The 23,011-nt window shown below is 30.4% G+C and overlaps 1 long non-coding RNA gene across 1 annotated transcript; it reads left to right on the top strand.

Moving 5' to 3' along the window:
* Positions 1 to 5,334: 5,334 nt before the first annotated feature.
* On the top strand, positions 5,335 to 6,001 carry LOC121127460 (uncharacterized). Its single transcript, XR_005867846.2, has 3 exons — positions 5,335 to 5,490; positions 5,578 to 5,800; positions 5,862 to 6,001. It is a non-coding gene; the product is annotated as an uncharacterized lncRNA (long non-coding RNA).
* Positions 6,002 to 23,011: the final 17,010 nt, after the last annotated feature.

Here is a 23,011-nt window from a genome sequence, read left to right as displayed (position 1 = left end):
AATACACTTCTTTTATTTTAAGTTATGACGTTATTTTTTTCTTCCTTTCTAATATTTTATTTGTAAAGGGGCTACGTATAATATATCAATTTCCCGGAGTTACTTTCATTGCATCACGCAACCTTTTATAGGAAAAGAAACAAATAAAGGGCCCAAATTCAATTGGTGGTTGGGCAACTCCTCTTTCCATCTATAGAGTTAATTGTTGAGAATTGTTCACGGCTTTAGAGGAGCTAATTCTCATTCAACCAATCAACGTTTAGCACGCTGATTAGGAGAAAATAAGGAGATACATTTACAGCTGACAATAGAATACATTGTAATTTTGGGAGTGCTGTGATATACTTCAGTACATATAATATTATCAGATAATTATTTGAGGAATTAGAGTTCAAGGTAAATAAGATTAAACGAAGAGATTTTATTTCTAATCGAATAAATAATTGCCTTTAATAACTATATTTATACAGCATACTAATTTGTATTTAGTAATTGGATTAGACATACGAAGAACACAGAAAAAAGGTGGAGTCTCAACATTGCATTTATTTTTGCCATTGTTTACTTCTGCTTTTATTAATAACTTGATTTATACCAGTCAATTAATTAACTGTTATGATATTTTATGAAATGGAGCGTGGTATTTTTTCTTTCTTCATTCAAGTGTGAGTGTGTGTAACAAATGACTAATGATTCTGGTCTTGCGCTTGATTTAACGATTAAGAGCAAGATGAACTGAAGGTGGGGCATTCATCATCATTAAGTCTGGTTTTGTGGATTTCTTTCACCACTTCTATAAAAGCTATAGACAATGATAATATAGATTCATATCATATTCATGCCTTACAATCACTCCCAGAAATATCAATTATGTTAATAAAGCAAAGTCGTTCGTTTGTTTATTTTTGTATCGGATGACAACTCAGTTTTAACAACGAGCTCTTTTTTTTTTTTTTTTTTTTTTTTTTGACCAGCTTGCGTATTTTATTCCCAACAAATATAAACATAATCCAAAATAAAAAGCTTTGTAAATCCAGGGGTGTCCCCAAAATATGTCTTTTTTTTGGAAATTTTTTTTAAATGTCTTGGAAAACAATTTAAAAAACTAAATTTTCTGAATTTTTTTTTACTAAATCTACAGCTGCTCACATAAAATTAAGGTTTTGTCCAAAAAAATAAATTGTAACATTATTTCTTTTGGAAAAAAGTCATAAAAATTAAATTTGTAACATTATTTTTCTTTGGAAAAAAGTCATAAAAATTAAATTTGTAATATTAAATTTTTTGCAAAAAAATGTTAAAAATCCAATTATGTTTAAAAAAATTAAATTTCATAAAAAAAAATCAACAATTCTTTTTCAGACTTAATTTACTATTTGAAGTTTTTTTTTCAAATATTAAATTTTATGGGATTTTTTTTTCAAAAATCTATGGCTATTTAAAGAAAATTAAATTTGTTGTAAAAAAAATTGAAAAATTAAATTTTAAAAAGTAAAATTTTTTGGAAAAAAAATTCCAAAAATCTATTGCTATTTACAGAAAATTATTTTTTTTTTCAAAAATCCAAAGCTATTCTTAAGATTATTTCTTGAAGAGAACAATAACTAAAGCGTGTTCTCATCAAAGACGGAGAGTAACAATGAGTGTTTACTCGGGATTAATAAGTGTAAGTCCTTGTTGGACTCGGAGTAGAATTGACTTTAGAGAAATTCCCGCCAATATATCCTTTTTCTATACAGAGCGGGATTTGTGATTTTTTTCCTTCATCTCACTGCTGGTTTATGAACAATTAATAATTGAAAATCAAGAAACCTCATAAATATGTTTTAATGAAGAATCATAACAAAATTATTTGAGCATGAAAAATTTTATATGGGCATATGAAATTAAGACACGTCGGAACCTTTATTTAATTCTGCAACCTTTTTTCTAAAAAGAAACATAAAAAAGGCTTAAAATCAGTTGGTAGCAGTTTGCAAATGTTTACCAACTATGGAATTATTTTATTATTTAATAATTTTGAAAGAATTATTGACAGGCTAAAAAGTGCAAATAATAATTCAACCAATCAACATTTAGCACGGGTTTACCTCACCAACACTAAAATATATCTTCGGATGTCTATTTTCAGCGTACTGTACGTGAAAGGATTCAATTTGCCACTGTTTGCTAATAACAATTCTTCACAATTATTGAATAATAATTCTATAGTTAGGAAGAATTGGTGTATGATTGGCTAATTTATACTAATTGATTTTGGCCCTATTTTCTGTTTCTTATCTTATAAAAAATGGCATGATACAGTATTTGTATGTAACAACTTGCTACGTACTTATGTTGCCTTTATTGTTCTCTTCCAAAAAAGAAACATGAAAAAGGCCTATAGTCAATTGGTAGTAGCATTTAAGGGATAAATAAAATTTGAACAATTAACGTTCAGAACACTGAATAGTAAAAAAGAAACATTAACACCGACAACGTCTAACAACATGTATATTTTTGTGTTTGCGAAGTAACATCGTGAAGAATGTACAAAGCTCCTTACAAAGAGACATGGGTGATCAGTTAATCACAAAGAAATTATTATTAAGTAATTGTTATATTACTTTTGATTAAATTGTGTGTTTGTCTGGAAACGTAATTTATTTTTTGATACATATTACGTCATCCAATGTATTTTGAATTGTAGATTTAAGTGTTTGGAGAAGCTCCTTTCTTCGTTCTCCTTCTTGTGGTTGTGTGTATAAACTCTTCTTCTGTAGAGTATTGTTAAATCGATACAAATTTTATTCAGTCCAAGACAAAGGTCATGCGTTGCTACAATGAACTACGTTTAATTTTGTATTATAGTACTTAAGAGCCAACAAGTATAAAGGAAATACCCTAGCAAGACTATAAAAGTCGATAGTTATAGAATTATTTATGAATCAATGTTATTCTACAAAGGTAATATTAGAATGTTTCAAAAAACAGGAGCGACGACATTTTGCAATAAAAACAGCATTTTATCTGCCTGTTTATGTGTTAGTCTAAGATGATTAATATTATTTCTGAGAAGTTGATATTGACGGAGATCATTGTGTTTAAGAATATGGCTATTGTTAGATATTGTGGGGACATATTTCATTTCAATATTGACTGATTATTGAAATTTAAAATGCAGTGAACTCTTTGTCTCAAATTGAATAATTGTTATTTTATAAACAAAATTGAATAGTCAAGCATTTTTACAACTAAAATGATTATAAAGTTCAGGGTAGTTAAGTAGGTTTCAAGTGTACATATACTCGTAACTGAAGTTTATGTGCATTTAAGTTGCAGAAACGTTGTTTGATTAGATTTGATGATAAAATAACGATTATTTAGTTTTTCTTCATTTTTAACTTTAATAATCAGTGGAGAAATAAAGCAAATCAGGGGCATCCGCTGGACTTTATTTTTAGGGGGCCTTGTTTTTTTTTGGAAAAAAAAATCCAAAAATTAAATTTTTTTGAAAAATTTTTTATAAATCCTCAGCTACTTACAAAAAAAAATTCTAATAATCAATTTTTAGTACAATTTCTTCAAAAATATAGAGCTGTTCACGAAATTTTTATTTTTTTTTTGAAAAAAATTTCAAAAATCCATAGCTATTGACAAATAATTCATTTTTTTTTTAAAGCAAAAATTCCTTAATTTGGGAAGTATAAGCCCCTCCACCCCCCCTGCACACGTCTAGTAAATATGAATTATTCAAAAACTCTAAAGTGTTGCCTTTAATTCTTAAGTATTTAAGTATTTAATCCCAATGTATTCTGCCAATATCCACATTTTATAATTTTTATTCATCACCAATATCTTAAACTGGCACTAATACAGAGAAAAAGCTATCATCCGTTTAAAATCATATTGTGACTGGATTTTGAAACAGTCTAATCTATGTATGGACTGAAATTCGACTTCATTTTTTTTGAAAACATTCCAAGTAGAGTCTGACATTTATTTGATTCAATTTATTAAGTATCTCTTCAATTGCCTTCAAAAATTACGAAAACCTTTTATAAATAAGTACATTGTACAATGTTTAACCCCATGGCATTGTAATATACATAATTACATATACTATTATATATCTCGGTAAATGCCAACGAACAATCTAAAAGCTTTAATGAGTCTTAAAAATCCCGATATAATTTGTTCACGATTGATTAAAGATGAATACACGTTAATATATCACTCATTAATAGGGCTTCTTTTAGAGAAGCCTTTTTGTATTATTACCTTCAAACACCACAATGGTGACGTCTTTGATCAATATAAGTAGGAATATATGTAACTTCTTTGACCACTGACATAATTGTTAAAAGAAGTTGAGCATTCTTTACTTACATATAGCGGTGAATAATATATGTAGTGATGATAATCGTGTGTATTTTGGGCATAATGAAAAAGAAACCGAAAACTCTTACAATTTGAAGAATGTTTTGGAGGAAAGCAGGTTAGCAATCATGACCAAGGGAGTCCCAGGATTACATAGATTATATAATACGTTTTTTTTTTGTGGCTTAGTTTTGGGATTTTTTGGAAAAAAAATCTAAAAATTAAATTTTTTTTGGAAAAAAATTTCAAAATCCATAGTTGTTGACAAAAAAAAAATTTTTTAGGAAAAAAATGAAATTTCAAGTATTAAATTTTTTCAAAAACAGAGTTATTCATAAAAAATTGCATAAATTTAATTTAGAATATTAAATTTTTAATAAAGTTATTAAAAAACATAATTTGCCCGAATAAACTTTTTTTAAAGAAAATAAATCTTACAAAAAAATATTTTTAACCCAGTTTTTCCTTAATTTTTTTTTTGAGGGGGGAGGGGCTACAGCCCCTACCGGACGTTTCATAACATCAGCTACAATCAGCTGTAACAAGGGGGAGCGGGAGAAGGACATACAGAGGACATTATAAAGAATCCCTCTGTTGTCGATCCTCAATTCTAGATAGTGTCCAACAAGGACTTTGAAATATAACTCTGCAACGAATCCTCAAGTTTACTCTCCGTTTTTATGAGCACACAATCAGGTTTTGAATATAGTAAGAAAATAAATTCACTGCTCAGGGGCTAACCCATTCCATGTGATCGGTTTATTAATATAGCCCTAAATAAAGGAATGAATTTTTCAATCTACATCTAACATTTATTAATTATTTTTTGTTTATCTGTCGTCTTGAGTACTTTAATTAATATTATATATAAAAAATAAGTATAAATTATTTACTGGTGCACTGAATTACACAAGAGTATACCTCGAATCGAGAGTGTTGTACAAATGAAAATTATGGCTTCCACGAAAAGGCAAATATCTCTTGAAGGATAAAGTCGACATATTAAATTTCAAATGGAAATGTTGTCTGATCATTGATGTTGCTTGTAATCAATTTTTTAATCCTTTCCACTCATTTTTTACAGGTCATTTTGAAATTAGGCGGTTAAAAAATTAACCTATCGTCAGCAGGGTAAGCAATGTGATTTATAAGAATAAATTGTTTTCATAGGAAATATCTTACTGTAAACGAAATTTTATCGATATTCAATTTTTTAAGGCAAGAGAGTGGAATAGGTTTGAAGAAAGTATATGAACCTCACATTTCCTGATGGCATTTCTAAAAGTAACAAGAAAGAGTCTAGAAAGAGTTGATCTCTTTTATACAATACAGCTGTCTATGGAGGGAGAATTACAAAAAGGAAGGAGTGGAGGTCCATATTTAACAAGTTAGTTGGGATTCTACTGCTTAAGCCTGGCGAATCATGAAACCTAGAAAAAATGTATATTTGTCTCCTTTATAATTTATACGTCACAATAATTCAGTTACTATCTATTTTTTAGAGGAGCATATAAGAAAAAGCGTGGGAAGCGAGAATGATCATCTCCTTAACATCTCTATCCCCTCGATGAAGACGTTTCAAAGCTCCAATGCTTAAGGAAAGGGGAAATTTATCTGTTTCGGATTCAATATTTGACAATATCCAAATATTTTCTATAATGATCATAAATAATAAAAATTTATCCCATAATTGTTTTTAAGTGTCCTAAATAATTATCGCGTGTGATGGAGTTAAATTATAATGGAAACAGATGAGAAAAGTAAATGTATTCTTCAGATCACCAATTCCTAAAAAGCGGGCCAGCTAAAAAATACACTTATAAAAATTACATTACTAAATACATGACCAAAATAGCGGGAGGGCCCTTTTTCTAGTTAGTAATCTGAATATAATCTTTTTATTTTAAATCTATTGTCATTATTATTTCATTCTTGAAATATTCTTCATCTAAGTAAGAACAAATACATACGTGGGGCAATTAAAAGATGAAGAGTAACAATGAGCCTTTGCTCGGGGGTTATAAGTCTTTGTTGGACGCGGAGTGGAATTGAGGATTCATTCTTTATTTCCTTCTTTACACGGCTCCTTGCAGCTAATCTTATGAAACGTCATGAAAACGAAGCCCCTCTTCTTCGAAACATTCTTCAAATTGTTTGGGTGACCACGTTAATTTTGAGTTTTTTTATCTTTACATACCCGCAGGTAATGTTTTAGGCCTCACTATTGACATACATTTAAAAATGGTAAAATAAACACGATTTTATGGTTTTTCATAATACAATAACTCAATCATGGAACATAATTCTGAAGTAAACAAATACTGGAGTTAATTTTTGGAGTAAGACAACCAACAATTCTCCTAGTTGGAGTTAGGAGGGGGAAAAATATAATTTTTTCACAATACAAAAATATGTATATTTGACTCCTTCTTGGGAGCCTTTTCAATCGTAACTGAGTAGAATAATTGATAAAAATTGATGATTAAGTGTAGTACACGAGACCAGCAAATATTTTACTTTATTTTCAAGAAACAGGTCGAGCAAAGTACTTTTTTTTTTAAAACTGGGATACATTAGTGGGAGTAGTTTCCTCAAGATTTCCTATTTATTCCTGCTCTCATTGTTTTGAACTTCCGAATCCACGCCCTCTCTCGGGTCAATCTCATCACTACTATATTTGTGGTCACTTTTTCAATGATTTGCACTTGCGTATAATGCATTTTTGGGGCAGCGGTGAAATGTAGTCCAGTAGCTCCTTCTCCTCCCTCGATGTAATCCACATGTTCTCTAACCCTGTCTTCCAATCTTCTTCCTGTTTGGCCTACATATTAGGCTCCATACTTGGGGTTTGAGACTACTCAAGTTTATCTCACAATCAACTAAATGACTAAAATGTTCAATAGCTTTTGACTCAATATCCCATACTTCTTTGTTAATATCCAGAATTGGGCCTCAATTGCATTTGTCCTTAAAATACCCATTATTCTTTCAATACTTTTTCCATAAATGGACGGATCAATTACTGAGTTCGAACTTAATTGTGAAACTGGAATGAGGAACCAATATTTGCTCTCTTATTTTGCAACAAAAATAATGCAGGAAAGCCATAAATTAGTCGTCTTCCAAATGATAGATAACAATATATATTATTACTTTTACAAAATCCACCTAATCGGAACGGAGTCTTATGGAGATTATCATTGATAAGCACGTAGTTTAAAAAAAAAACCAATTAACGTCTTATTTGGTCTGTACCAAGGTTAATCGAAATACATGGTTAGACCATCATGTAATCAGGCTTGCTAGAATTTTCAATTTGATGTATTGTATCGACTGTTGGACAAGACAGGCAGATTTTGACAAAACGCGCAATCACTTATAGTCTATGACCTCACTATTTCTAGAATTTTCAATTTAATGTGTCGTACCGACTGTTGAAAAAAAACAACAGATTTTGACAAAACACACAACCACTCATTTACTATGACGTCAATATTAAAAGCGTGGTGGAAGTCAAATATTAGTTGTAAACGCATTATTGTATAAACTTGTATTTCTATTAACCTTGGTCGGTACTAAATCTGAAGGATACATCCGCAATCCCATATCTAACCTTTGTTTATCTATAGGTTTCAGAGTTTATTATTCCTTGAGTCGTTTTCAAATCGATCAGAACTTTTTCTCCTTTCATCGGATTTTAACTGCGACTAAATAATATATTGGAAAAACTGTAGAACATGTTTCAGCTTCCTATAGCCTTAACAGCAAAATTTGAGCAAAGACTGTTCATCAACGATATAAATATAGGCTACAACCCATACAGTAAATGATTCAATACACTTATCAGTAGATATTTTTGAAGAGGAAGGAGAATAGGAAATATAACCGATTAAAGGTGAGTGTCAAAAATAATAATTACTTCTATAGGATCTTATCAAGGATCAATAACAGGGACAACATGACGGGGCGTGGGACAGATCGATTTGAAGTCCCATATTGAGGAACGATACAAACCTAGTCATGGACATAAAATATTTGTATATTGTATAATACGTTATAGAAAAGTTCTATTTTTGGAAATTTACCGCTTTCCCTTACAACTTATAAATCTTGAGTCAAAGTGGTTATTTCTTAAACCATCTATTTAAAAAATGCATAATTTTATTTACCTGGGAATTGGAAAATGAAATGGTCAAGATCCGGTTGGATCATTAGATTATTATTTGTTGTTATTGATTGAATATATTCTTATTTAATGCCCATTTCTTGAATTTTACTTTAAATGTTTTTAATGGCGTTTTCTTAATACGAGAGTTAATTGAAGATCCTGGATTACTCTTATTCTAAGAGGAAAATCTCTAATTGATACAGTCCACAAGATGATATAAAGATTTTTTTGAGGAGGGGGGGGGGGAATTTTGGTTTTTTATTTATTATATTAAATATTTTAGAAAAAAATTTCAAAAATCCAATGCCAGCCACATATAAATATTAAATTTTTTAAATAAAAAATTCAAAAATGGTATTTTATTATGAAGGCCTGACAGAACTTGAACATTTTTGGATCAATGATACATCCCTAGTCTAACGAAAAAAGAGCAGATATTTAATTCCTATGCATTTTTTTTAACCTATTCCAACTATGATGTCATCTTTCACTTTACGATTATCACAACTAGTATTTCTTTTGAAAATATTAAAAAAAACTTAGTCACATTTTGGTTGAAAAGAAGTACATTAATGTTCTTTATACTATTCAATTGCTATTTTGGTGGTATGAAAAGACAGTTACATCCATTGTGAGTCTGTTAAAAGTTACTCATCAAAGTTTCAGCCATTTTGGTCGAACAGTTGTTATGGTACAGTCGTTTGATTGAGTTGATGTGAGGGTTTTTGTGAAAATGGCGAAAATTCAAGAAATACGGGTTTAACTGCTTCACTATCCATCCTTACTCACCAGATCTATACACAAGGGGCTTCTTTTGGTTCACTCATCTAAAAATTGCACTCGTAGGACAAAGATTATTGTCAGATAGAGAGGCAATCACCCTCCTAAACAATTATAATGTAGGGAAATACGCCAAGTACTATTTGGATGGACTGCAGAAATGGAACCATCGATGGGGGAAGTGTGTTAATTCACAAGGAGACTATGATGAAACAAAATGTCTTGTATCTTTCTCATGTTGGAAACTTTTCAGACCACCTTCGTATGGTTCAAGTTATAACAAAGAAATACTTGTGTTTTTAATTATCTAGGCTGGGCTATCTTTGTTTATCATATCAATTTATAATACATTATGCAGAAATAGTTATGTTGCAAAATATGTGGATCATTTTGACTCTCCTATAGTAGAACTTTTGTTTTTCAAAATATCAATGTTTAAGTTACATGAATGAATTATTTGCAAACAACGCTTACAAAATAAGAGTTAAATTCGTCATAATTAAGCCTACAGCCTAATATGCTTATATTCTCATCATTTTTATAAAGTAAAGTTTGTCTCGATGTGCGTGTGGACGTACACTCTTGTGTATTTATAATAACATCAACTCTTATTTCCTGCAGTAATGAAAATTGTGTGTATTTTGGGCATGTTAAAAAAAACGAAAATCAACATGGTAACACTGAAAATTTGAGGAATGTTTTTGAGAAGAGCAGTTTAGTTGTCATCACGTTTTACAAGGTCAGCTACAATTATTCGTGACAAAGGGGAGGGAGAGAAGGACATAAACAAGGGCATTGAAAAGAATTACTTCGATGTCGATTCTCAATTCTACTCTGTGTTAATCAAGGGCATACAATTATAATTATCCTAACAATTATCATGGTTACTCTACCTCTTTTATGAGGTTTTAGATATAATTGTTTCTTTGTAAAAAATTGAAGTTTACGACTCAGGAGTTAAATAACAATGACAATAGCTTAGGATAAGAAAATTCCCTCTTCATATTACCAATTCCAAAAAAAGATGCCAGCTTAAAAATACTCCGGGTTCATCTCTATTCTCTAAGGGAATTGGGTCTGTGTTTAAGACGTACAGTCATGCTTAATTGTATCCTAGGACTGTGTAAATAGACTTGATCTAATAAATAACAATACAATTGAGCCTGATCGTCATATTATAACTGTATATTTAGTGATGAAAATGGGTGCACTTTTTAGCTCGAACGTATTTTTTGAGTTTGCCCACTGAAGAGTATTTTCCTAAGTTGTTGCCCTTATTATTATTTAATTTCTGAGGATTAAACTTAATTTTTTTAGTATACACAACATTTCATTGATGTAGGCAAATCCGAACTGAGCCATTGCGTGCACTCATAAAAGAGAGATACACTCAAATTTATCCTGCTTACCCAAGGTTAATAGAAGTATAAGGTTAGACCTGTATGTAATCGCACTTGGTATACTATTCAATTTGATGTATCGTACCGACGCGACTGCTGGATAAAATAGACACATTTTGGAGAAAACACGCAACCAATCATAGTCTATGACGTCACTATTGCTAGATTTTTCCATTGAATGTATCACACTGACTACTAAGCAAGAAAGACAGATTGTGACAAAACAGGCAACGCCTCATACACTATCAAGTCAATATAAAAAAGTGTGGTGGAAGTCCAATATTAGTCATAAGACATTTTATGGTATATCCTTGTATTTCTATTAATTTTGCCGATTAGCATCAATATCTGTTCTACAAAATATAAGTTGGGAAGTACTCATTTCAACAATGAGTGTATGTAGCAAAAGCTCATATTTAATAAGAAATGAATCCCGAAGAACATGATATAGAATAAAAAATAGTTAGGTCACAGACAGTGAGTGCTCTAAAGGCTAAAGTACTCCCTGGTTCATCATCTCATTTAAAAAAAAAAAAAAAAAACATAAAAAAAGGACTCCGAACCATTGGTATTGTTGTCCTTTGGAGGGACGGCTTGAACCCCCCTAAAAGTATCTAAAGCCCCCTGTCCAATTTTCGTATCATATCTTATAAATATTTATAAGTCGGTTTTTTGTGTTATCACTCATGGAATCCCTAATGGTCGAAAAGATCCGTCTAAAATATAGGAAGGAGGCATATTAAATAACCAAACATGTTCCTATGATATTTTATTGGGCCTCCAAAGTCATTACAGTGCCTGTTTTTCACAGAAATAGAACCACCATTTCTTTCTCTCTTTCTATCTCTTTCTCTTTCTATCTGTCTTTTCCCTCTTCTCTTTTCTCTCTTATTATCTTTCTACATCCCTCTCTCTGTCTCTTTTCTTCTACTTTCATTCTTTGATTCTATTTAGCCCTGCAACACCTCTGCTTGAATATATTTATAAAATAAACCTATTTATATAAGTAATTATATAACGGCGTTGATAATCTTTGGAGCTACTCCTCCCCCCAACCCTATGATAGTTGGCACCTATGAAACATCTCTTCTTTTCAACTTATCCATTATTATTATTATTTTTTGTTCTCTAAATTATAAAGTGACTTCATTTATTTTCCTTTTTGAGATTACTTGAAAAAGAGGGAACATAGTTTAAAAAACGGGGAAAATATTAATATACACAAATGAATGTCAATACGTTTTATGCAGATGCTTCAAATATCGTATTTACCTAACAGTATGACTTAAGTATGAGTACATTGAGTTTTTGAAGAATGAAAGGAAACTATATCTCAATGAAAGCGTTGAGCAATTAAAAATTACCATTTAAATTTTCTCAAAATACGTTCAACAATCTTTCAAAAAAATATTTATTAAATTAAAAATTATATAAAGCCTTGCATTAGGTGCCTCAATGTGACTGATGACAAGGAAAGTTTCCTAGATATTTAGTTAGTATAATCATTACATTTAATTAACAATTAAAATATTTCATTTTTGAACTAAGTATTAATTATAATAAATTATTACATTTCCTTTACAATGAAATGGTCCTCTTAGCTGATTATTTTTACATATTGAGAGTAATTGCAAAAAATATAAATAATCTAATTTACATGCAATGAACAGTAATTTTAATATATACAGAGTAAAGATCTAAAATTTCTAATAGCATGACTAAATTATATAAAAACGTCATTTTTATGGAATCAAGAAAAAACAACAAAAAACCATTTTGCAAGATGTTCAAATACAATATTTAGGCATATTTTTTATTAAATATGTTCTCCGTTACAAGCAATAACGGCTCTTGACAAGAAAGGCCATGTCAATGTTGTATCACCCTGTCACAATGATAGCTCGGAGTGAATCCAAATTTGTATATGTGTGGCAGACATTCTTGTCCAGGTCGTGCTTAAGCTACAAAATACAAAGGGCCCAGATCAAGTCTGGAGTAGGGCCACAAATCTTGTATATTATGCCGTATTGGGCTGTAATTGACTTTTTGTTGTTGTTCTAGGGAGTCTGGATAGAGATACCAAGGGTTTCTGATTTTCTTTTGTGTATTTGCTTCGACATCTTTACACTTAGAGACATAGAATAAAAACAAAACTTGTTAAAAAAATTTTCAATTGTCGTTTGGTTGCGTCATAAAACCTCTTAATTAAAAAAACCGGGAAGAACCTCGTAATTAAATGCTACTGCAAGTTTTGGGGCCACACTATAAATTTACTAAATAAGTGATGTAGCAGATACTTTAAAAGATTTAAATAAAAAAGTTGTTGTTCTTTTGTCGGGGTTTTAGTAGTTGTCTAAGCCAGTTAGATCGTCGCTCTCTCTAGCACTGGGAGAGGAGAAGGATGACTAATATGGGATTGACCATGAGATGATGGTATATTTAATGTACTGATTATTAGAGTGTGTTAATGCAATATAGTTTTATAAATAATATAATAATCAGTCGTCATCATTATTGGATTGTTCTAAACTTAACAACTTTTAGAAAAGTAGTCATTTCAATTTCAAAAACTATAATGTGTGTATTGATATTAATATGAACGACTATGTAAAAATAGATGTTAGCTATCATTATAAATTTAATGACATCACGTCCTATTATGCGCATTTGGGACGGATCTCATACATGTACTTTGTTTGTTCGTTTAGGGATCAACGGAATTTCCTTCAAACCCACTCATCACCTATGTGAATCAAATAAGTAAAATGCTTATTCACATAAGCTTACATAAATAATTAATGCACATTTATAAGGTATCTTTACAGTAACGAAGCAGAAGCTCGGTTTACCTGGAGTATGTCACTGGCAAAACCTATGTACGTGTGCAGTGGAAAGATCGGTCCAATATATTAATTGTTTATTTTATGTCAAAATTCAGATGAAAATCAAAAATATTTTCCAAAATATAACCTTTTAATATCTTTAGATAAAGGATGTGCAAGCTTTTTCTCACAGAGTGATTACAGTAATTACGACTCCTTGGGAATGAAAGACCTAATAACTTACAATTTCATGTTTTTTATATTAAAAAAACGTTGCCCTGTACTTTCCCTTTAAAATATTTTTCTTGAAAAGTCATTTTGCCACCAAATAGATTTTTTTCCCTTATTTAAAAAAAATATCTTTCGGATACATCGTCTTAATATATCAATAAAAAAAGTTTATACGTCGTTATTGTATATTTTGGTTGAAATGGATGTTCACATTTATTTTTGAAATCAAAATATGTACTGTTTCTTTCTATCAAATGAATTAAATATTTGTTGTCTGGTGGAGTAATGATGAAACTAGGATTTGGCCAAATATTATGCTTTTTTATCAATCCATGAGTATTTTCCAATATCCGTAATCCATCATCTCTAATGATAATTGGTAACGGAGAATTGATTAACACCTTTTCCGTTCGAATCGTTATTTTTATTTTTCTTATTAATCAAATTTTATTACCTATCTTATCTCTGATCTAAATTCATTACATAGTAAGATTTCAATAGTTTGTATACGTTAAAAAAATTTAGGTAGAAAATAACCATAATAAACATTACATATTCTTTAAAAAAATTCAAAGTGAACATCAATTTCTATCAAAAATAAACAATAACGACATATAAATATAATTTATTTATATACTAGTGGTAGTACCCGGCATTGCTCAAAGCAATTTGGCGTTGGCTAAAAGACAATTTTTCTTTAATAATAAAGAAATCCTCAGTGTTGCTCTTCATCTTCAAGAGTACACTCCCACGTAACTGCTCAACACAATAATACGTATACCAATTTATAGAACGTATTTTCTCCTCAAGAATGAAGAAATAACAATAAGATTTTGAGAAAAATAAAATAATATCTTGGGATTACTGATGAGTAAAAATGGGTTGTTTGGTCAAATAAATTACTATTTTGAGATTAAAAAAGGAAAACAGTTTGTAGATTTTCCTTTTTTTCTTCTTTCTTCCTTCAATATTTTTCTATATTTCTTGTACAACATCTCCATCTAATAAAGACTATAATTTGCCACTTACCTTAGCCCAATATTGAATATAATTAATTTTATTAGTCAAATGCCTTAAAAAAGTTCCCCCTTCAGTCTGGATTACATTTAATTGGATAATAGATCTATAATATATAAATATGACATTTCCTGAAGTAAATCAATTATACCTGAATTTTGAAAATTTCGACTACTTTATATATTAACTTTTCTAGTGTAATTTCAAATATAGAAAATTCTCATTTCTATAGTAGAATCATATGATATTCTATCCTCCAAAACCGTAACATTAATCAAAACTACTTTTTGTCTCGCTCCCGCTTTTTACACGCACTCACTCGATGTCCATCTCTACTGATGAATACTTTAGCCTCCATAATATACATAAAATACCCATAACAAAAACAGTGCTTTTGTTATTCACGCACGTGCCGGCAATGCTTCATAAATACGACTATATTAGTATTTCTTATATCAAAAATATATATAAGATTTACACCAGGGAACACTATATAAAGTTCACCCTGTATAAACTTTCGATGCCAAACGCACAAACTTGCAATATTTTATAAATATGAGTACATTGATATTTATTAAATCAAAATATATTTATGATATACATCAGGGATCACTGTATACAGTGCACCCGATGACTTGTTGTCATATATTCAGGAAGACAAACTTTGTTAAATTCAAGAAACAATAGGCTCGAGGCTAAAAAGATGTGATGGAAAATAACCCTAGGCGAAATGGTAGTTTGTGCCTTAAAAAAACACTATAGCTTGTATATTTATAACTGAATATATTACCTAGGAATCCTCTGAGGTTCGTAAGTTGCTTAAAATCAATCGAATGTTGAATTAGGTAATGATGTCGTTCTATAGACTGGTTTTCAACCTTTGAAATTCTTGGTATTGGAGTCAAAACTATGACCAAAGTGATTAGATTAAAATTTTCTTTTTCTGATAAAAAAAACAACAACCATATTTTCTCTCTTGTTCTCAATCGCTTGAAGTGTCTCCTTATCGTCTTATATAGATTTTTTCTTTCTTAACCACAACAATTGGTATTTTAAATGAGTCTTTCTTCATTTTTGGGGGGGGTTTCTATAACTATATTGCTTCTGATAAAATATATGTATAAACATATATTAAATTCTATTTTTTTTGGTTGTTGAATTAAATGGCTGCCAAAAAATAAAAACCAAATGAGGAGGATAATTATAACTAATTAATTACCAACACCAACAGGAATATTTTTTACGAAAACTTTCCTTCTCTCTAGGTGTGTTTTTATTAATTAACAAAATTATGAAATCGTTGCTGCAAAAAATATTTATACACGTATATTTTTTATGTATGTATTACCATATATTCATTGACCTTGTAACATGCAAGATATGTAATCATTTCATATACATAAGTTTCATACACACATTATATATATATATGTATATATATTACTGGGATAATATGGGCCCTGGTTAATATGAGACACCCTAATATACTATTCGTTATGAAGTTACTTTGTTTTGATATGTGCCACTAAATGACATCATCTTTCAGGCCAATGACATTCAAGCTAATTGAGCTACTCATGTGAAGAAGGTAAGTATATATTATTTTTACCTTTTTTTCTCACAGGAAATTAATTTTTTTTTTAATTGCACTCTATAGTGGATAAAATTTGTTGTGCAAACAAAAGATGAAATAGTAAACACGGAATACAATGTAGAAGTTTATGTGTAATCCACATTAGTTTCTAAGATGGTACATTTTTAGTAACATAATTTCATAAATATTATGAAAAATTATGTGGGGGTAACATGAGATTGGAAGGATATTAGCCATGACCTTGTGGATGTCTTTTGGCTACCAAATCCTCAATTTGTGTTAGATGCATCCAAAGCTTTGAATTTGCTTTGATGTGAATGTTTTTGTCAGAATGGACAAAATTGAGCATTGAACTTTCATTAAATATTTGTAGTTGAATGTGTAACTCTTAAATAGATTATAAATACTTGTTATGTTAAAATTTGACGCGTCTAAGTCAATCCAATTTAGAGTAATTAACCCAAAAAACAAAAAGAGGCTCATTAACAATTGTTTTGAAGATAAAAACGCTGTGTACTATTTCGACGGGTTAATTACATTGGAGCATCACTGGCAGAAGTGTGCAGAGGTCCAAGAAGATCAATATGTTGAAAATATAAACAAACATTCAGAAAAAATGTCTTGTATCTTTGTTAGGTTGAAAACTTTTCAGACGACCGTCATACAATAATGCTTATGTAGCTCGATGTACTTAATAAAAAGACGAACAAAGAAATGTGAGATAATTCCTGCGAACCCACACAAAATGATTAAATACAAAGTTATCCTTTAGGATTATTTTGCATGATCAATATAATACAGAAGTGTGTTTTATATATCCGAAAATGAGGTTGTATGTATATGATGGTACGGATGAGCAGATCAAATGTGGAGATGTGAAAAGATGTTTTTAAGAGGGTGATTTTCATTCTATGGAGTGGAATAAAGCAACTTGATTAAACAATGACTCTTCACGAAAAACTTTTCCCTTTTCCATTGACAAACAATAAGTGAAATGACTTTGAATACATATTATTGAATTTAGAAAAAAAATCATCATCGAATCATTCATAGATGTAATAATATATCTCTTAATTGTTTCGTCTAAGTCTAAAAAAGTATTATCTGTAATAGATGTAACAATTATCCAAGTTTAGAAAGTAAGTTAATATCATACATTATTCAGTCAGTTGATGAAATAAAATTTCATTTTATGTGCTAACATATCCATTTAAAACCACAAGGAAGTCAGTCAAACACACAAGTTCATCCTAGCAGTGCGTGAAGCTCTCAACGGTGACAAGATCACACAAGATATTCAACAACAAAAAAAAGTGAAAATCCTTTTTAAATAGTTATAATTAATCTGCGAAACATTATCTATAAGGTAGTGCTTATAGATTTGATTTATATTTGGATAATGTGTTATACATTTTGTAGTCCTTATTACCAAAACCTCAAACCCAAATGACGTAATTAACATTTAAAAAATACAAAGCAGTAGCAATTTAATTAATGACTCACCGTGTTACTTCACTTGATCAAAAATGTAGAGTGTATTTTGCCCTCAGCTGTCAATGTTTCTGCTTCTTTCTCGCCTAATCAGTGTTCTAACCATTGATTGGTTACAATTATTGAATAATGTTGAGAAGAATTGGCTAAGTACTAGTTTTGAAAGTCTCAAGGCTGATGACTTTGAATCTTGGACTCGATGGTTTTCTATGTTTTATATTAGGAATCGGATTCTTCTAAAATTAGTCGGAGTCCCCAGCCTTTCATTTTGCTTTGTATTATTCATAAAAGTTTATTTAGGCTCCCGTCAGTCTGGTCCTGAATAGTCGGTTCTTATTTACGCGACAACATTTTTTAACAAACTAAAGGAGAGTTACATGGGACAGTGTACTGTGAATCATTCATGCTTTATTTACAAGCTGAAAATTCATATGTCCAAATTAATTATCCGTGTTGCCCCCTAAAAGTAAATTATCTAATCAAACTTATGAAAAAAAAATCAAAAAAATTGTTTTTTTTTTGTTTTTCTTGAGACAAATAAACGTTTATACATCTAATGTCCTGTTAGTTTGCAATTTTTCCCTCCATTTGTCCCGCGTATCTTTTTTACAGAAGCCACCAAGTGCCCTTTTATGTCATATTAGTAAGTTCAAGTCGAAATTGGACTGGGGACACGGTCTTGAAGTTCAAGTCAGATTCCGGACACGAAATCATCCTGAAATTTCAGCCAGTATTCAGCCCTGGTTGAGACACGGTACAAGGTCGAATTTACCCCCCCCCCCCTGGTATGCTTTAAAATAATTGTTCTCAAACATACATAGATTAAAATTTAGTCGTTGACCGATTTTTTCAGTCTCAAGTCTCAATCTATGGACTGATATTATCCCCTGTCCTGATTTATTATTTGTGCAAACATGATTAATACAAAACATTTAACTTGGCATGACGTTATACTATGTCAATGTTCACCATTTTGAAACAAAACTCACGTCGTCTGCTATTCATCTATATAATCAATATCGACCGAATTTTAAATGAAACTTAGACCAGACCTTTTTTTTTTTTGGGGGAGGATTGATCTACACCGAAATTTTCTTTGAGACCCGTCCCGATCGAACTTCTTTAAGGGACTTAATTAGTTAGGTCTACTAAAAATTAAACTGTTTAAGACCAGTATGGGATTTTCACACCGAATTCTAACATGTCTAACTATCAACAGATTTGAGTTCTTATTTATGTTTCTTTTTGGAGGAAATGTTCGAAGATGCTATATAATTAACGACATGTACTATATTTAGAGTCAGAGGGAAATACATATATATTGGTAAAATTAGTGTTTGGCATCGGTCCTTAATACGGGCTTAAAATCGGTCTGTCCCTATTATTGATCCTTAAAAAAAGAGAGAATTTTGGCATTATTCTCAAGTTTGGCCTAATAAAAGTATATATTATTTTTATAAATATAGATAAAGACTAATTGGTGATGACGTCATTAGCTGAAATCTATGAAGATTATATTTGTAATTTTTATAAATTTATCTTGGACCTCCGATGATAATCCAAGCTTATAGTGGTCGACTAATAGTTAGTATTTATAAAATATAAAATTATCATTCCTAGTATAAATAATATATATAAGGTAAGAATAATAAAATTTAAAAAATATTTATTTCAATGATTTGTAAGAAGTGTAATAATCAACCTATTTAAGCCAAGTATATCCCCTTCTGTTTGATAACTTGTTGCCAACGAGAATCCCACTTCATAATTTCTACTTCTTGCCAGTTTCAAAATGTCGAGTTGTTCGTAGTAGGGGGCAGAATTGAGCGTTTGGTCTTAGGTGAGCAACTCATACTAGATTATTCCCTTCCAATACTACCAAACACATCGCAACAATTTCCTGATAATCAATCCTGGCTTGGGTACGGTCTGGGCAGCTTCGTTGGCTTTCAATCAGAATCTCTGTCGTATGACAATAATGTAAGTAATTCATTTTTCATCGCCAGTCACAATTCACTTCAGAAATGACACGTTTTCCCCTCTCCGACCTTTCAGGTAGTAATAATGAAAGATCTAGAGAATTCCTTACTTTGAGACCTCCATACTCGATTCACGACTTAACCGGGCAAGCACAATACTGTACAAAAAGAGTTTGTAGTATATCCTCACACCTTAACAACGTCTTATCGTATGATCCCATTTTACCAATAATGAACAAGATATCATTAGTTAAAAATAGGTGGTAAAAATTAAATATGAAATTACTTTTTCCCAAAACCTAATATCCCCAAAATGTAAATAATATATATTTAAATATACCACACACAAAAAATTAACTAAACTTCCCTGACGAAAGTGTAGAGGTATATAATTCCAATGAATAAACGATCTATAGCAAAAAAAAACTGCTTGAAAATGTATATATTGGGTTTTTGGAAGGTAGATGATGTTGCAATCAGAGAGTCTAGATTCGTGGAAGAGGTAGACTTTGTTTGTTATCCAGGGTCAGTGAGATAGGTTGTTGTTGATCTTTTTGTTTAAAATTCGTTGGAGTGTAATTTTCCGTCTAATATACAAATGGATGAGGTCAAGTCTTTGGATTTTGCATGAATAGTTGTCGTTATCTCACAATAAAGGAAAACACGACAAAAAAATTTACCTTTTCTAGGTACTTAATCAGATAATTTATGGAGAGATTCCTAGATTTCAGATCCATACATCAAGATCGGGAGGACATACAGTTTCATCATGAACGAAGGGTTACGTGTTATGAAACTTTAAAAAGATTGTTTTATGGGACGGTTTTTGCTTCCAGTTCAGGCAATTTTGGGGTTGCTACATCCCTAGTTAAAATGGTTATTATTATGGAAGCACCATTTTGTAGAAGTAACATTTTTGGAGTCGAATGGGGGCCAATGCTATTTGTATACTTGCTTTTGCCAAAAGTATTCAAATACTTTTTAATTCTTTTTTTTTCCTCCAAAAATATGATTTATTCTGGTCTTGAAAAGGTACTACGAATATTTAATTTTGCATTCGTGACAATAGTTTGTGACAAACAACCTTTTGTATACAAAGCTGTTACTTTAACATATAATGGCAACGGATGAATTAATTATTCACATGCAAGTCATTAATCACTTCAAAAAGGTCTTTGACTCATATACATTATTGCATTTATTAAAAATTTCTATTGTTGTTCTTAGACAAATTAACATTAAAGAAGTAAAAAATGACATTGAATTGGTTTTGGAACAATATTAAAAATATATTCTTCGCTTCATAAAATATGCTCGACTATTTCCTGGTACTGTACATATTTCTATAAATAATTAGTAATTATATATAATGAATGATATATATGAGTACTTTGGAGCGTTTTTAGGGGAAATGATTATTTGACTTGGAATTGAGCTTAATTGTTTATGTACATAATATGAGTATAAATGATACACTCAAGAACCACAGTCTTCAAAAATTGTAGGGTTGTTTTATTGGGAGGGGCGTCCACAAGATCATATTTGGGGGAGGGGGGGAAGACGCTTCTTCTTTTGATTAAAAAAAAAAAAAAAAGATTTAAAATATTACATTTTTATAAAATTTTTGTTCAAAAATCCACAGCTATTCACAAAAAGTAAATTTTTGGAACAAAATTTTAAAAATTAAGTTTTTGGATGGTTTTAAATCCCTAAAAGGGGACTAACGGCGACATTGTGATAACAGCAGCAACAAGAGCGAAAGGACGACAGCTCCAAATCTAGAAAAAGAATAAAAAAACTATTTTAAAGTTATGTCAAACTTTATAAACAAGTGATTTACTAAAAAATACTCTCTATTTTTTTAATTTGTCAACTTTTAATCAATTTTATGAATTACTGTAGCTCAGTTTTCTTTCATCGTCTATAAAATAAGTTTAATATATAAACACGTACGTAAAATTTACCAAACTTACAGAGAACAGTGAAACAAATTTGACTCTTTTGGATCATAAATTATACAAAAAAAAAAAAAAGTATTGTCCGTTAATAAGCGACTTTTGAAAATTTGGGTCTGAGACGAGTTTCTATATCTCATGAAAAACTCATAATTATCTGTGGAAATAAGACAAACTTAATCTTCTGTGATTTTTTTGTATAGGTGGGGGAACTTCATAAATTTTAAAAGGGTTCAAATCCCCCAAAAAGGGGCTACCGACCCTCTGTTTATAATAATTAAAAAATATATATTATTACAGTCGAAATGGTAATACTATTACGAAAGGAAGGGGTTGGAAAAAATCAACAAGGACATTGGCCATAATCCCTCTGATGTCGACCTTCAGTTCTACTCTGAGTCCAACAAGGACTTACAATTATAACTACGCAACAAATCCCAGGTTTACATTCCCTCTTTTATGAGCTTACGCTTATGTTCCATCTGTTGTTGTTTTTTTTACATCATTGACAGCTTTTACTAGGTAGAAAAGGAAGTTCTCTTGAACTTAATGTGTGTACGTTCTTGCCCAGGTGATTAATGGAGAAAGAAATATTCTTAATGTATATGAATTTCACCAAAAGATTCCTATATTATATAGAGTAAATGCAATACTATAATAATTAACTTATACTTAATCAGTGCAACTCCATCTAAACAATTAAAGGAACATTAAAAAAAATAATGATAACAGCTTAAGAAAAGAAAATTCACTCTTCAGGTTACCTATTAAAAAAAATCTCAACAAATCAAAACGGTTTAGCTAAAAAATGGATCCAATAAACGTCACCAATTATAGGTGTGTAAAAAAAAAAGTAATAGCAAAGTTTGAACTTTTAAGGAATATGAACCTTGAAATTTAAAATCCTTTTTTTTTCCTCATTGAAATACCTACCTAAATGCACTTTTATCCTTCATAATTGTGTTGGTCCAGATTTAAATGTCTTACATAAAGTCATTAAACCCCTTTTTGACACATAAGAACTTTGTTTACATAAGAGTATGGGATAAATCATGCTCCCACATATTTATACCTATATTAGTATATACCTGCATAACATGTACATATATATGTACTTAGTTTCTGACTTATAACTAAGGTTCAAGGTCTTACACTTAATTCATTTATACTTCAATAAAAAAAAATATATATTTTTAGTCTGGATTAATGAAAAAT

Source organism: Lepeophtheirus salmonis, chromosome 13, assembly GCF_016086655.4.
Source record: "Lepeophtheirus salmonis chromosome 13, UVic_Lsal_1.4, whole genome shotgun sequence".
In the NCBI taxonomy this organism is placed as follows: domain Eukaryota; kingdom Metazoa; phylum Arthropoda; class Copepoda; order Siphonostomatoida; family Caligidae; genus Lepeophtheirus; species Lepeophtheirus salmonis.
Note: the sequence above shows the minus strand (reverse complement) of the source record. Positions and strands in the feature narration are given on the sequence as shown.